This window comes from Ursus americanus, chromosome 7 (assembly GCF_024610735.1).
Source record: "Ursus americanus isolate L20-20 chromosome 7, mUrsAme1.1.p, whole genome shotgun sequence".
Lineage (NCBI taxonomy): Eukaryota > Metazoa > Chordata > Mammalia > Carnivora > Ursidae > Ursus > Ursus americanus.
Genome location: NC_142133.1, coordinates 71,405,121 through 71,421,306, shown reverse-complemented (window position 1 = coordinate 71,421,306; position 16,186 = coordinate 71,405,121). Strand labels below are relative to the sequence as shown.

The 16,186-nt window shown below is 49.2% G+C and overlaps 1 long non-coding RNA gene across 1 annotated transcript in view; it reads right to left on the bottom strand.

The window, feature by feature from the left end:
* The window catches only part of LOC148109728 (uncharacterized), a 48,107-nt gene extending 32,386 nt beyond the window's left edge, over nt 1–15,721 (bottom strand). Inside the window, exon 1 of the long non-coding RNA XR_015725333.1 lies at nt 15,620–15,721. This is a non-coding gene — a long non-coding RNA (uncharacterized LOC148109728). The remainder of the gene's footprint in view (nt 1–15,619) is intronic.
* Between the last annotated feature and the right edge of the window lie 465 nt (nt 15,722–16,186).

Sequence of the window (16,186 nt, the reverse complement as noted above, 5' to 3'; positions counted from 1 at the left end):
TGCTAAGGCAGTCGAGACCACTGTCGGCAGGCTAGCCCAAGTTATCTCCATTGCAGGGCTGGTCCATCCTCTCCCAAGGGCTGCAGAGCTGCTCCAGAGGCATCTGATCCAGAGGGTTTCCCATCCCAACCAGACTCATCAAACCCCCAAAGCGCCCCTTCCAGCACACTCTTCTACATAACCGCATGGTGAGGTCATGTGTTTAGGACACCATTGTTCTGTCACCATGGAGATGATGAGATGTCAAAGCACTGGCAAGAAGCCTCCCATGCAGGATGAAGCCAAGGAAGAAGATGGAGAAAAGACAGGAAGGACCTGTGCGCTAGCCAGAGGACCTAAAACATCCCAAGAAGCCCATGAGGTCATCCTCATTCACACAGTTCCCCAGGTGTCAGATCTGTTGGAAAGCACATCACCTTCCAGGCCAGCCCAGCGTGTAGCTACAGTCCACAGGCAGCACCTAACCTCAGAAGATGACGTTCCTGCCCCTTTAACCTCTGGGGCGCCCAGCCTGACTCTGAGCTGGCTGATGGCCTCCTCTGGAATCCTCCACTTAGCGTTCCTGTTTTTCTCAGAATATAACTCCCTGTTCCCGATCACTTCACTACATCATCCTTACCCTCCCTGCCCCCTCCAGATTCAACTCTTAATCTACTCTCCCCGCTGCTTCCAAGACAACCTCTCTAAGGCAAAAATCTGCTTGCCTTACTCATCTTCTAAAATTAATTCAGTGATTAACCATTGTCCTAGGGGAAAAAAATCTAAATTCCTTAGGATGCTATTCAGACCTTTTCTAATCTGGCTCCTGCTTCTATCTCCAGCCAACCTCTTACCACACCCTTCTTCATACTCTGCCCCAACCACATTCTGCCTTGCATTTGCAAATGCTACTTTTTCCACCCAAGCAACTACCTGTTACTGATATTACCGGGCTAGGTAGAGTCCTACATATATTCTTGGATTTTAGATAGGAAATTAGGGGTCAGAGAGGTTAAATAATTTACCCATGGCCACAGAGCTTTTCAGTAGCAGAGCTGGGATTGAAAACCAGGTCCTTCCAACTCTAAAAGTCCTGGCCCTTTCACTGACTAGGGTGACCAACCATCCCAGTTTGCTCAGAACTGTCTCCATCTTGGCAACTGAAAATCCCATGTCCCAGGAACCCCCTCAGCCCCTGGCAAAACAGGATAGCTGATACACTGCCACCACCCCCATGCTGCTGCCTCTTCCTGGCCTGTTCATCTTTCCCATTAGAGTTCTTCCTCTGCCTCCTCCAGGAACCCTTCCAAGACCATCCTGCACGGGAGAAGTGTGTTTCCTCCCTCCTGCCACATTCCTGGGCCTGCCTCTATCCTGTCTACTTATATCCTGTCTACTCTGTCCTGTGTCTCTTGCTGGAGGATGAGTTTCTGACTATTGGAACCAAGGCCTCATCATCTCTGTGGCCCGAGGGCATGACGAGGAGTAGGCGCTCAATTAGTATTTGTGCCATGAATGAGCATATCTGACAAAGGCTCCTCTGTGGGTAATCAGGAGACCATGATACCTGAGACAGCAGTTTCTAGAAGTAACTCTGCAGTTAAAAACTTCCCAAGTGGTCCTGTCTAGAGTACAATGGTCAGCAAGTGTGATCCAAACATTTGCTGTACTTGGCACTCATGGCCCCTGTTAGGTCTATAGGTAAAACCCTCTCCACTGGTTTAAGCCCTTTGGCACCCCCAATGCCCTCCTTACCAATCTCTGAGAATGTTAGGTTTGGAAGCCATTTATGAAGCTGTCCTGGGGCAGGAGGAGGGAGAGAGGGAGACATGCACAATTCACAACCTTCCAAATGGTTTCTGCTCTGCAGTCCCAGAAAGGAAGGTATCAGCACCCACGGAAGGGAACTGCTTCTCCACCCCACACTGACATATCTGCTCCCCCCCAGGCCCGCCCTGGGAAAAGACCCATTGTCCACAGAGGAGGAGAATGAAGACGATAGCTTCACTCTAGCCTGGATGCTCCGGCCCTGCTGAGCAGACAGACATGAAAATTAGGAAGAAAAGAAGAAGAAAAGCTGTATTGTTGGTATAAGAAAGACTTCAGGGGCACCTGGGTGGCTCAGTCGGTTAAGCATCTGATTCTTGATTTTGGCTGAGGTCATGATCCTAGAGTCGGGAGATGGAGCCCTACATCAGGCTCCAGGCTTAGCACTGAGTCTGCTTGAGATTCTCTCTCTTCCTCTCCCTCTGCTCCTCCCTCCATTCACACGTTCTCTCTTTCTCTCAAATAAATAAATCAATTAAATATTAAAAAAGAAAGAAAAGAAAAGAAAAGAAAAGAAAAGAAAAGAAAAGAAAAGAAAAGAAAAGAAAAGAAAAAAGAAAGAGTGAGTTTCAATTCAGGTTGGTTCTGATTTATCCAAACATGTCCCACTACTCTTGAGGTGCACCTTCTGGAATCAAAACCACAGGACACAGGTCAAAACATCACCATCACTGCCCACTGGCCACACATGAGATCTCTCTCTGCGCAGGAGGCGCTGATATTCAATCCCACCCCTGCCTTCTCCTGCCTGCCTCTGCCCTCAAGGAAAGCACTCCTGTGCTGGGACACTCTGGGTGGGCTTGGGGAAGCAATGGTGAACAATAATTTTAGCTCTTGGGAGAAATACCAAAGAGCAGGTCAGAGATGAGAACTCGAAACAAACTAATGGAAGAAGAAACCGGTGACCCTAACTCAGGAGTGAGGCCCACAGCTCAGTGGGCCCACCACATATTTGTATAGACGATAATCTAGAGGATACAACTTAACTTTCAACATGCACAGCAATGAAGAGCCACAAATTTATTAACTCATATTGAGCTAACCCAAGTTTGGGGTAGGAAGGCTCTTGATTATTAGTCCCATCATGTAGCTGGCGAATTTAAGGTGCAGAAAGGTTAAGCAAAGTATCAGGTCCACAGCTGGTAAGAAACAGAGCTCATATTTAAACCCAAGTCTGTTTACTCCAGATTTTATTACAGCAAGCCCTCCTGTCGCTCTTCCTATGGTCTAGGATTGTCCTCAGAGTCTCTCATTCATGCTAATGAGCCTGGGCTCTCCTCTCTGCTCACCTGCATCCCCTTTAGCTCCTGACCTCTGGTTCCTTCCCACACTGCCAAGCATCCCAAGAGGCACCTCTGTGAGAAGTGAGCATTACCTAATTCACAGCAGAGCCTCCCCAGGGAACCAAGGTGAGGTCAGGGAGACTTCAAATGTCCTAACTGAGCTTCTGCAGTTCATTTCACCCACTTGAACAGGTATTCTGCAAACCTACTGTGTGCCAGGCCTGAAGCCGGGGACCATGGAGGCAGATCTCAAGGCCCAGACCTCACCCTAATCCCCTAGACCTTGGCCAGTTCGTGCCTATGTGCCATTTGAATCCCAGCCATCCAGTGAATTTAGCGGAATTTCCCAGGAGGGAAATGTGGGAAAGTTCGGGCTGCTGGGAGAGCCAGGGGGCGAGGTGGGGGGGGGAGCTTCTGAGGTCAAACACAAGATAGGGTCAAAGGAGTAAACACAGTGCACTGGTTGGCAGAAAATTTAGGTACCCGCTGGCCAAGGAAGTGGTTTAGGCATTTGTGATCAGATTTCTTGTTCACACCACAAGACATAAACAACCATGCAGCAAGACAGACAGCCTCTCACCACATTTGGAAAAGCTACTTTACCCATTGGTTTTTAAAACTTTTTAGACGACATTATGACTTTCAGTTCCTTTAAGAGTTTAAAGCAGATGGGCCTATGGATGAGAAGTGGCCTCTCTTCTGTCAGGTTAGAGGAAAGAAACTTCTACAAGGACTCTTGACCACCAATGGGATCACACTCCCTTACTGCCACACTCTGCCAATCCTTCATCCCCCATAGAAAAGCTTCCCAAGCTTTATAAAGGACCCCAGGGGCCTCCCCTGTCTGGCAACATGGGGATGGGTAGGTAAGTTTGGCCGGTGCCAGAAAGCTGTCCTGGCTCATGTACCTGGAGCCTCCCTCCTGGGTGACTGGGAAGCTAGTTCCCCAGAAATGGAAGGAAGAGGCAACAGGAGCACAGGAGGGGCAGGGGCTGTTTCCAGGGCAGGGGGCACTCTCTGTCACCACAGGGGGAGGGGACGACAGGTGTCTGTGCAAATAGGGGCCTCCAATATGCTTACTGCCTTACTGCTGATCACTGCCTCCTGATGTGACTTCTGAAGCACGAGAGGCTCCATAAGATTCCACACCCTTCACCTGCCGCTGTGACGGAGAATCTCTAAGGAAGGCTATGACTTCATGCACCAGCCAAGACGAGTACGGCATTTACACTTTTCATTAAGGATAGTGAGTGGCTTTTGAAAGCAGATTTTATTCACTAAAAAGAGGAACATTCCAGAACAATGGGTCCATCAGAGAGGACCAAAAGGGAATGTCAAAAAAAAAAGTCGGGAGAGGGGCGCCTGGGTGGCACAGAGGTAAAGCGTCTGCCTTCGGCTCAGGGCGTGATCCCGGCGTTATGGGATCGAGCCCCACGTCGGGCTCCTCCGCTATGAGCCTGCTTCTTCCTCTCCCACTCCCCCTGCTTGTGTTCCCTCTCTCACTGGCTGTCTCTATCTCTGTCAAATAAATAAATAAAATCTTTAAAAAAAAAAAAAAGTTGGGAGAACCTGGAATGAATGAGTGGGCTGTGCAGTGTGATCCAGAAGTGGGAACACAGATGGCTATACAACACGGACCCTCAAGGAGGGTCTCCGGGGTCACTGTTCTAAGAACAGTCTCTGGCATTTTGTAGGCAATGCATAGAGATCCACTGAAGCCTGGCTCTGAGAGAAGAGGGGATGGTAGAATTTTAAGGATTCCTTGAAAACCCTAATGCTTACCTCCACTGGCCCCTTACTTATACATGAAATGCCACCATTAGCAGTCCATTTCTCTGAGATGTAACAAGACTGGACCCCAAACAGCCAACAATGCTACCCCAGGTTGGCACCCAGTGGCATTATTTTCTAACTCCCAGCCCCCAGAACCTCAGAATTAAGACAAAAACCACTGATAACACCATATGCATTAAATATCCCTATGCTGCTTTTCTTTAGCAAATGATCCCCTTTTGCTGCTTAAATGACTTAAAAATCTTCTACCAGAGTTTGCAAGAGGCAGTGACTGTGGTGGAAAGTGCACAGAGCAGATAGAGGCCTGGGGCCTGGACCGGCCGTGCCCCTCGAGCTACATGCCATCTAGTCTTGCCTCTCTACTAGGTCTGCTTGAGTCAAGCCACAGGCTGCAGGACTCAACCATGAGTTCAGGCTCTTCATTCTGCTGGATGTTTCTGCAAGGCTTGTCACAGTTGACTATTCACTTCTTGATATACCTGCCGGGGTGGGGGGTTGAACTGTGCCCCTCCCATTCACGCTGAAGTCCTAACCCCCAGTCCCTCAGAATGTGACTGTATCTGGAAACAGGGCGGCTGCAAAGGTAATCGGTTAAGATGACGTCATAGTGGAGGCAATATGACCGGTGTCCTTACACAAGGGGGAAATACGGAGACAGGCACGCACACAGGGAGAACACCATGTGAAGATAAAGGCAGAGACTGAGGTGATGTTTCTACAAGCCAGGGAAGGCCAGAGATTGCCAGCAAACCACCAGCAGCTCAGGGAGCTGCAAGGGGCGGACTCCCCCTACACCCTTCAGAAGGAAGCAGCCGGACTTCTGGACTTCAGAACTGTTAGACAACGAAATTCTTGTCTTGTTTAACCCACCCAGCTTGTGGCACTTTGTGACGGCAGCCCTACCAGAGGGACACATAGCTCTTTCTCTCAATGGCCTCAACATCACGATCCCCTGGTTCCCCTCTTGCCTTACAAACCCTCCTCAGGGTCCTTAGCTGGCTCCGCTCATGTCTGGCTAGTTTCTCCTTATAGGAGCACCCCGAGCTCAGCAAATCATCCCCTGATTTTCTCTCCCTATACTCTTCTTCGTGAATGATTCCGAATAATCCCTCAAGGCTTTAGAAATCTCCTACATGCCCATTTGAAATCTCCCTCTCCTAGACTTACAGCTCCAGCTACCTACTTGCATCTCGCCATGCCAAATGAGCATCTCAAACGTAAGTCCAAAACCCACCCCCAAGCAGCCGAGCCACGCCAGGTCCCAGGGAGAGGAGCGAAACTCAGACCAAGTCTCAGGAAAATTGAAGCTGTGCCCTGGGAGAAAGTCACAGGCTCTCCTAGTGCATCGACTCAACAGGATTTGAGTCCCAGCAAGTGCCGGGTATTCAGGTACAAGGGAGAACAAGACAAATGCTATTCCAGTCTTCCTGGAGCCCTACTTCAGGCTTCCCCCAAAATATTTCCACCAGTCCATGAAAAAAAATTATACTGGATGACTGGCAGAAGATCTCTCAGAGTTACTAATATATAGGTCAAAATCCGCATATACAGCACCTCCTACTTTTATGTTGCAAAGCTAATTAACCAGGACTTGCCGGAAAGGGGCAGATAAGGCATTACCAATATGTATGGGAGGTCTTGGGGGCTGTGGGTCAAAGTGGGGAATAGAGGGTAGGTTTACTGAGTGGACTGTACCAAGCTAATTAGCATATCCATTGTTTGTACTTGCATAGACAGATTCTTCCAAACTGTATCAGTCTTAATCCAAAGTTCGATCAGAATTCAAACTTTGCACAATGGCTTAATGTGCTATTTTCTTAAATGTGTAAACAAGCCAGCGATCTTCAAAACAAAGAAAATCAGCATTTTCAAGTGTGCACGTTTGCAAAGTATAACACTTTCAATTCTTTTCACGGCATAAAAGCAGCACTGCCTCCTTGATCTCCCTCCTCCCATGCTTAAGAAGCAGCCCTCAGACCCACAACTAGCGGCACGAAGATCATCTCTCATCTACAGCTTTTCAGAAGTGTGCTCGGCTGTCCTTTGGATGAGCCACCCTCCCATCAGTCCCAGTGAATTTTACTCTGAGATCTTGTGGTATCTCAGACCCTCCTCTTGCCATCCCAGGGCTGCCATCATGAGAGCCCCGGCTTGGCCTTTTGTCCCTGCCACTTGGCATGACATCACCAGAACAGCATGTCATCCCAGCACTAAGGGTCACCCAGAGCACTGAGAGTCCCTGGAGCACAGGCCACATGTGACCCAGGTTGCTGAAGGGGTAATTATGAGCAGGCGGTCAAACCTGATGTAACTGACAAAGGGCCGTCCAGAAGCCCAGGGCCTTGGCTGGGAATACCCCACGTGGACTCCAGGTCATCAGTGACAGGGTCGTATCTGCTCACTGAATTAGGGTACAAGCAGTGGCAAGGAGAGAGACCTGTCCAGGAGACCAGCCACCGCAAGTGTCCACTCCCAGCAAGGGCCTGCAGCAGCTTCTCTGACAACAGGCAAACCCCTGGCTTCTGGGCTGGGCCCACAGCGTTGAGTTTCTCCCTCCTTGCCCTCCGGGGTGACCTCTCCAGTTTCTACCCTGTTCCAGGGGACCAGCCCAAGGGACCAATGCTGAAGAGCTTCTCCAGCCCCATCCCCTCTGTGCCGTGTTGTCTACTGTAACTCATGGGCTTATATGCCGCACTTGAGTCCTGCTCTCCGACTGGAAGCCTCTTCCAGGTTGCAGTGCTCCTCCATAAGAGAGCCCACCTTGACTTCTCCATGAGGCCACTGCTCACAACAAGGGGCAGGAAACATTTCACCCAGAAAATACAGAGGGCCCTCCGGTTTGGGGTCTACTTGGGGCTCCGCTTGAAACCAGTTGGAAGGGAAATCTTGGCACCTGAGTATCAGACATACTTGAGATCAGGGCCACATGGATGAAATTACCCTTGAAATGTGAGCAAGATCGCAGTCCGGGACAGGAGGGAGGGCACAAGCATCTGGGGGTGGGAAAGCCTGGGCCGTGTGGCACTGGGCATAGCTGTGGGAGAGTACCTGTGGTGATAAAGCTCCCAGCTTTGCCAGATTTGGAGAGTTAGCTCTGGGCTCTGGACCAGAGAGGCAGAGGCGTGATTAGCAGAAGGGGTAGTACTTGAGATGAGATCAGAGCATCTCAAGGTCCCTGCTGCCCAGGCCATAGCCTCTCTACAAAGCTCTGCCCACAGGTCAGCTTATAAGGAATTTGAAACATGACATAACTTTCCAGTTACCTCCAAAAGATGTTTTTCCAGGCAGGGCCCATGTCCAAGCTAAGCCCTTCACTACTACTGACTCTGGGATTGATTGCAGGAGTTTAATCTCTGTGCAAAGGAAGAGAGAGAGAGGACATCTCCCAAATGGGAAGAAGGAGATCTGCCATGGGTCTGGGCCTGATCATGATAATCCAGGCAGGCCAAATAGAAGAACATGAGTCCTGGGGCGCCTGGGTGGCACAGCGGTTAAGCGTCTTCCTTCGGCTCAGGGCATGATCCCGGTGTTCTGGGATCGAGCCCCACATCAGGCTCCTCCGCTATGAGCCTGCTTCTTCCTCTCCCACTCCCCCTGCTTGTGTTCCCTCTCTCACTGGCTGTCTCTATCTCTGTCGAATAAATAAATAAAAAATCTTTAGAAGAACATGAGTCCAGGTGCCTGGCACAGAACCCTTAGCCAGAAGGTAGACACACATGCAGAAAGAGGGGCGGGGTGGGGGGAGGGCAGCTGTAGGCAATCCCGAGGACGGAGCTGGGTCCTCAGCCAGAAGACAGCCAGCAAGCTGCCCGTCCTCTGGGACTCAGCCCCATGCTTTCCCCACTTGCATCTGCCCATTTCACCCACAGTCCTGTGTCTGCCCCACCAGACTGCCTGATTCAGTTTGTGTGTCCCTGGGAGACCAGCCGGGAAGCAGAGGTGGTATTCAGTATGAGGGTGTTGGGTGAATAAATAAATGAAACTGAGAAGCCACATCTCAGAGCTGAGGCCTGAAGCATTTCAAACCAGGGTCCAGGTTCTTAGAGGCCTGCCCCTCCCCACCCTGGCTAGTGATTCCCTCCAGCCTCCATCTCTCTGGCAGAGCTCGATGGCTGCAGGGAGCTCAGAGGCTGATGTCAGCCTCTGCTGGCCAGACAGGTAGACCTGGGCACCGACCTCCTGACAAGAAGGTAGCCCACTGAACACTTCCTTCTCTGCTTTCTTCCTCAGTGACCTCATCTTCCCTTGTAGCTTTAAACACTATCTCTGAGAGCTGATCACTTGCAAATATCTATCCCCTGCCTGGTTCTCTTTGCTGAAATCCAGACCTAAATACCCAGCTGTCGACTCAGGCATCTAAAAGCCTAATAGGCATCTCAAACTTTACATGGCCCTAGCCAACTTCCTGCCTACCCAGCTACACTTGTGCTCCCAAAGTCTTCCCCCTCTCAGGAAACAGCAATGCCATCCTTCTAGTTGCCAAGCTGTGAGGGTGACATTTATGTGTCAACTTGGCTGGGCCACAGTGCCCAGACATATGGTCAAATTCTGTTCTGGATGTTCCAGGAGGGTGTGTTTTAGATGAGATTAACATTTGAATCAGTGGACTCTAAATACAGCAGATAGCCCTCTATAATGTGGGTGGGCCTCATCCAATCAGTTGAAGGCCTGACCAGAAAAAAGACTGACCTGCCCCAAGCAAGAGGGAGACAATTCTTTCCCATCTTATTGGCTCTGTTTCTCAGTAGAGCCCTGATTGATACACAAGCCAAAAGTCCTGGAGTCATCCTTGACTCCTCTCTCCCAGCCCAATAACAGATGATAACCAGCTCAACCTCCAAACTGTGTCCAGATTGACAGCTTCCCACCACTGGCACTGCTAAGCATTGTAGAATGGGCCTCCATCATCTCCTGACTGCGTCACCACAACTGCTCCTGTCAAAGGGATCCTTTAAAAACCCAGGTCCAATCATGTCATCCCTCTGCTCAGAAGCTTCCATTGAATGCATTCTAAGCTAATGTCCTTACATAACCCTAAACGATCTGTATCCCACCCCACTGCCCCCCATTATTACCTCTCTGAAGTCACCTCCCCACTCGTTCCCCTCTAGCTATATCTGCTTCTTTGCTATTCCTTGAAGACACCAGACATGTCCTGCCTTGAGGCCTGTGTACCTGCTTCTTTCCCTGGGATGTTCTTTCCTCAGAGATCCCCACTGCTCACTCACTCCTTCCCAAGATCCTTTGGATCCTGACTCAAACATCAACCTCGTGGTGAAGCTGTCTCTGACCATCCTACCTAAAATTGAACCCTACCCACATACCTAATACTCCCCAGTTGCCACGTTGTTTTATTTCTCATCATAGCACACATCAATATTTAACAGACTGTACACACTGCTCATGTATTATTAGGATATGTTATAATATACGATTACAGGATTATTCCCTCAGCTAAAACCTGCGACCTGTGGAGGACGGGAAGCTTTGTCTCTGTTGCTTCCAGCTCTGTTCCCAGGGCCTAAACGTGCTGCTTCTGCTCGTCACACCAGCATTTCAGTTTCTGAACTTGTGTGGGCCACATTCATCTCCTCTCAAGCCCTGGAACAGAGGCAAGCTCTAGGGCCGGACAGAACCTTCCCTTCTGACTTGTGCTTGGCTCAGCACCTAATCAAAGTTCCGAGTGTCTCACACGCTAGTAATTAACATCTTGGGAAAACACCCATCACCAGACCTCCTTCCTAATCTCTGGAACATTCTAAACACTCAATTGGCATTGCTGAACACAGATGGGTTTTGATGGAGGTTGTAAAAAGGAAGGAAGACAATACGTGCTCTTCGCAGCCTTCCCCTAGCAGGCCCTGCACGAGCAGCCTGGCCCTCCAAACCCCAGTTCCTTGGGGGACCGGGTCTTCCCTCACATGTATTCTATGTGGGAAAAAGAAAACTTTTTCTGAAGCTCGGGGGGAGTTTATTTTTAAGTCTATTTTTATTCTCTGAGGTAGGAGACACAGAGGTACCCCGAGACTGAGAAAAACAACCAGGACCTGAGAGAAACCCTATAGACAGAATTTTAATCAATGTGAAACCAAAGTCCAAATTGTGCCATTTTATTCTGTGCTTACTATTGATTTTTTTCCTGTCTCCTCTGTTGCCATGATAACCTGTCAACAAACAAGTGATGGAGAGGGACAAGTGATGGGGATGGACTCAGGGGCCAAGACTTGGCCCTCAGGCCAAGGAGAGCCGATCCTGCCGCCCAACCAGCTTCTCCGTGACACCCGTCTGTGCTCTGTGGGCCAAATGAGTCATGAACATAGACACCAGCTTTCTGCCTGGACCCTGGACCCCCTCAGCTACAGTGGGGCAGCTGTCACTGGGGAGAGGAAGCTGTAAACACAGGTACCAAAACCTGGACCTCAGCTAACTCTCTCTCATGCCCCCCATCTTCTTTCTGAACAAATCTGGGGCTTCAGCGTGCAGGCACCACTCCATCCTTGCTGGCAGGGTGATGTGGATGGGTCACCAATGGCTGAAGACATCAGCCTCCTAGTCCATATATCCTGCTCAAAGACTTACTGGGCTCCAGCCCCAGCACCTCCTGCTTTTCAATCCCCAGTCCTGTGCACTGACTCCTCTCTTTGACTGGCATAATCATGCTCTCAGATCTTCACTTCTCCTCAGTCTCATTTCCAATGGCCCATCCTCCAGAGGCCTCCCTGGCCTGTTCTAGAAGTTTCCACTCCATCTGACCACCCACTGGATTATCGTCTCTACTTATTATCTCCTATTTTCCTTGCTCCAATCATCACTATCTGAGATGATCTTGCTCATTTGTTTCCCTACATATTGTCTGTGCCCCTCCCACATTTCAATAAACTAAGACTCTTCTGCATAACTCAGTACAATATTCAGTACCAGGACCTAATTTTATTGAATGTGTGAATTAATGATTGCACAGAAGAGAATGAAAACCCCAGGAGCAGGACTCTGGCCTCCTAGAAGCACACAGAGCAGTGGGCAGTAAGGCATGAGATTAGACTCGATACTGTAGTTTCTGCAGTGGGGGGAGGACCCTTTGTACCCCACCCACAGCCTGAGCCTCCGGGCCCAAATCATATGTTTGCTCTGGGGCTACAGAGGGACACCCTAGATCTGTCATCCAGTCACCAGCCACGTGTGGCTAGAGAGCACTGGAATCATGGCTACTGTCACTAAGGAGCTGGAGTTCTCATTTTATTTCACTTTCATTAATACGAAATTAAAAACTGATACTGGATTCAGTGTTTGGAAAACTTTTAAGTATGTTTGGAACAATTTGGGTATGTGAATTTACTTTTTCAACACTCAATTTTATGAACTCTAAATATAGATCAAATATTGCCAAGGAAAATTTTGCATCTGAATTGAAATGTGTTCTAAGTGTAAAAGACGCACTGGATTTTGAAGACCAAATGCAAGAAAAGAATGTAAAATATCTTGTTAATGTTCTTGTGTGGGTTACATTTCGATATGATAATATTTTGGATATACTGGGTTAAATAAAATGTTATTAAAATTAATTTCACCTGTTTCTTTTTACTTTTTAATGGGGCTACCAAAAAATTTTAAATCATATATGTAATCTGTATCACAAATGTGTATGTGGCTCCTGTTTTATTTCTACTGGATGGGCTGTTGTCCAATAGAACTGAACTTCTGACTTAAAGATAGGCCCAATTTAAGAGGTTTTTTTTTTTTCTTTCAATATTTTATTTAAATTCTAGTAAGTTAACATCTAGTGTATTATTAGTTTCAGGGGTAGAACGTAGTGATTCATCACTTGTATATAACTGGCCCAGTTTGAGCAACACCATATAACCGTTAGAGGGAAGATCCCTTCATATATCGGTTTCATCCCTGGGATAGTGAGGAGAAGGCCAGGGACCCTACAGGCAGTGGCACGTCCTTGGCCCAAGAACCACTCCATGGACACAATCCATGAGAGCAAACTGACCAGAACAAAGCTCCAAGCCCCTCAGGGTCAGGTCAAGGGTCCCACTGACTCTCACAAGCAGACTATATCATTTCTTCTCCTCCGGAGAAATATTCTTTCCCGCTACAAAACGACAAGCTGTACTTTTTATTTAGTGAAAAGGAATTCTCAAATTAACCTAGCTGTATAAAAATGGGCTTCCTCCCACAGCCAGGAGGTCTATGGAGAAAGTCTGTCTCCCCAAAAGCACCATCTAAAGCCGGTGGAAAAGCATGCCAGCCTCTCTGAACTGAAGCTTCAACCCTAAGTGGGGGGACTCGGTGACAAGCCCTCCCAGGCAGCCAGGGATGGGACACATTCCTCCAGTGCTCAACCAGCTTAGGACCTATGGGACTGAGGGAAAGCAGCCACCAACCCATTAGGAATGTCTGATACTTACATTAGGTGACGAGAAAGCCAAATCACGATACAGACATACTAAAGCTCCCACTGACATGAATCTGCTATTGTATAACGAAGCTCTGAAAAAAATTAGCCTTGCAAGAGAAAATATAAAAACAAAACAAAACAAAACTGAAAGTGAAATTCTTACAGAAAAAAAAAAAAAAGAACAGAAAGGAGGCTGGCGAGGCAAGAGGGGTCCAGAGTCTGGGAAACCTTTTATGGCATCTCTTGGACAATAAATTTTGCTGAGCAAAGGCCCCTGGTAAGCAAATCATAGCCCCTTGTTTTCAAGTTGTTGACATTTTAAAGGGAGTTAAGCTTCACACAGCAGGGAAAGAGTTAACAGACTTCAATGGGTCTATTATGAGTCTTTATGGAATGAATGAACTGCGTTCACCTCCAATTTGGACCTCACCCCCTTCACTCCCCGCCCCCTACCCGCCACCAAAAAAAGGTAGGTAATGGCTGAATGAAAGATCCCCTTCATCCTGGGAAGCTTGTTTTCCAGGTGTCCCACCCACAGAGGCCTGGGGTATTCAATGGTGCAGTGACAGACCCTCCTGTGGAAAAGAGAGACCCCGAGAAAGACACCTGGCCTGAGTCAGGGCAAGGAGAGATCCCCCATCTCAGAAGGCTGCCCAGGAACCAATGTGGGGAATGAGCCCACTGTCACTGGGGACCCGCGGCAGTCTGAGCTTGCCATTGCTCTGTGCAAATTCATATCTGCAGTAAGCAGAATAATGGCTTCCCAAAGATGCCCGGGTCCTAATTCCTAGGACATGTTCCTACATTACATCGCATGGCAAAGGGGAATTGAGGCAGCAGAGAGGATTAATGCCAATCAACTGACGTTAAAATAGGGAGAGTAGCCTGGATTATCCAGGTGGGCCCAATGTGATCACGAAAGACCTTAAACATGGAAGAGGGGGGCAGGAAAGTCAGTGTCAGAGTGAGGCTGTGTGAGAAAGGCTTGTCCCGCTTTGCTGGCTTTGAAGAAGGAGAAAGGGGCCACGAGCCAAGGAATCTGGCAGCTTCCAGAAACTGGAAAAGGCAAGGAAACAGATCCTTCCCTAGAGCCTCCCAGAAGAACACAGCCCTGCCAACACCTGGACTTCAGCCCAGTGAGACCCATTTTGGACTTCCACGCTCTAGAACTGTAAGATAACAAATTTACAAGGTTTCCGACCACCAAGTTTGTGGTAATTCATCACAGCAGCAATAGAAAACTTACAACATCTTTCCTTCCTAAGACATACCCAAATGCCCACCTTCCTCCCTGAGCAGATTGTGGAAGATGAGGAACAGTTTGTCTCCATGAAGCAAAACGTGTTCAGAGGCTTGGTTAAACATTAAATGGATTTCTTTTTGAGGATCTCTCTCCTCCCTCCCCTGGAGTTCTGGTCTTAGAAGCCAGTAACACAGCCACAGTAGCCTGCGTGCCCCCTCCATTCGACCACTCAGCTTTATGCCCCCAACCGCTTCCTGTGTCTTTCATTTCAAGCTTTCCCCCTACCTGTGAAGCCCAGGGAGCGGTGGCATCATGGTCAAAGAGGAAACCTATAGCAGTTCTATTTTCTCTACTGCAGTGATGTAGACCAAGAGCCAGTCTCTTCAAATAGGCCCTTGAGAACATTCATTCCCCTCCTTGCTCTACAGATGAGGCTATAAGGCCCAGAAATGCCAGAAACTTCAAGGTCCCACAGCCAGTTAATGGCAAGACTAGGTTAAAACCCAGGGCCCCTGACTCCCAGGCCAAGGCTTCAGGCTCCCCTGTCTGTTTTTAAGCTTTCTGGAAACTTCTGAGCCCCACAGTGAGAGGAGCTGTTCACAAAGCAGATGTTTCCCTTGCCCTGCACATTTGGCTTCTCATCTCCTCCTTCGCCTGCTCACCTTTCCCCCAGAGCTCCCTCCACTAAGGGTCTGTCAAGCTCTCAGCCCCTCACCCCACAGTTCAGGGGCCTGACACTGTCCTCACTTAAGCAGGCATCACAAAAGGCTTAGGACACACTAGCTCCTGGCAAGAAACTGCTGTTGTAACCGTGGCCTTCAGCTCCAGGTCAGGTACCCAGCCTCCCGTCTCCCACCTCACAACCAGGGTGCCACAGCTTGGTGCCCCATGCTGTGACCTCCCCCCTTCGGATTCCTGGTCAGTATTGTGCCAACCCTGCCTTGCTTCCCGCTCCAGTGGAGCTCTGTCCATCTTCCATCACATCATCAAAGGCCTCAGGAGGCCCCTGCCCTCCCCTGCAGATGGAAGATACCTGTCTACAGCCTGAACCAGGGGGCAAAGCTCATTCTTTTCCAAAAGTGAACCCACCTTAAGGCAAGTCGGGCAGTAATCCTTTCAAACCAGCCAAACTTGCCTCAGACAGGGCTGTTTCCTCCATCTCCATGCCTGTGGAGCGGGAGCCATCTCCCCGCCCACCTTCCCCCCTCCGGCCCCAATGCCTGGGCCCTCTGTGTCTAGCAACTGAGCATTTGACCTTGACTGTTGCCCAGTGTCCCTCAGAAAAGTATTCAAGCTATTTGCATTTGGCCTTCCCTTCGCCTTGCTCCCCACCAAGGCTGCTCCCCCTTCTTCTTAATTATGCAGTAACGAACAACTGTGCTAACCAAAATTGGGGCGGCTACTTGCCTCTAAAAGTCCATAATTAGCCCCACGGGAACAACAAATACTTGCAGAGCTCCCCCACCTCCCCTCGGCTGCCGCTGGAAGCAGGCCGCCTCTCCAAGCCCAGCATTTCGGGTCCAATCTGGAATGCATATGTTTCCCCTCAATCATTCACTCCATCAAACGTAGGGCAGGCCCAAGGGGGCGGGGTGGCCGCTAGACTTCTCTGAGTCTCCGCATGCGCGTCCTCATTATAAAGGGATGTTGTGTTCG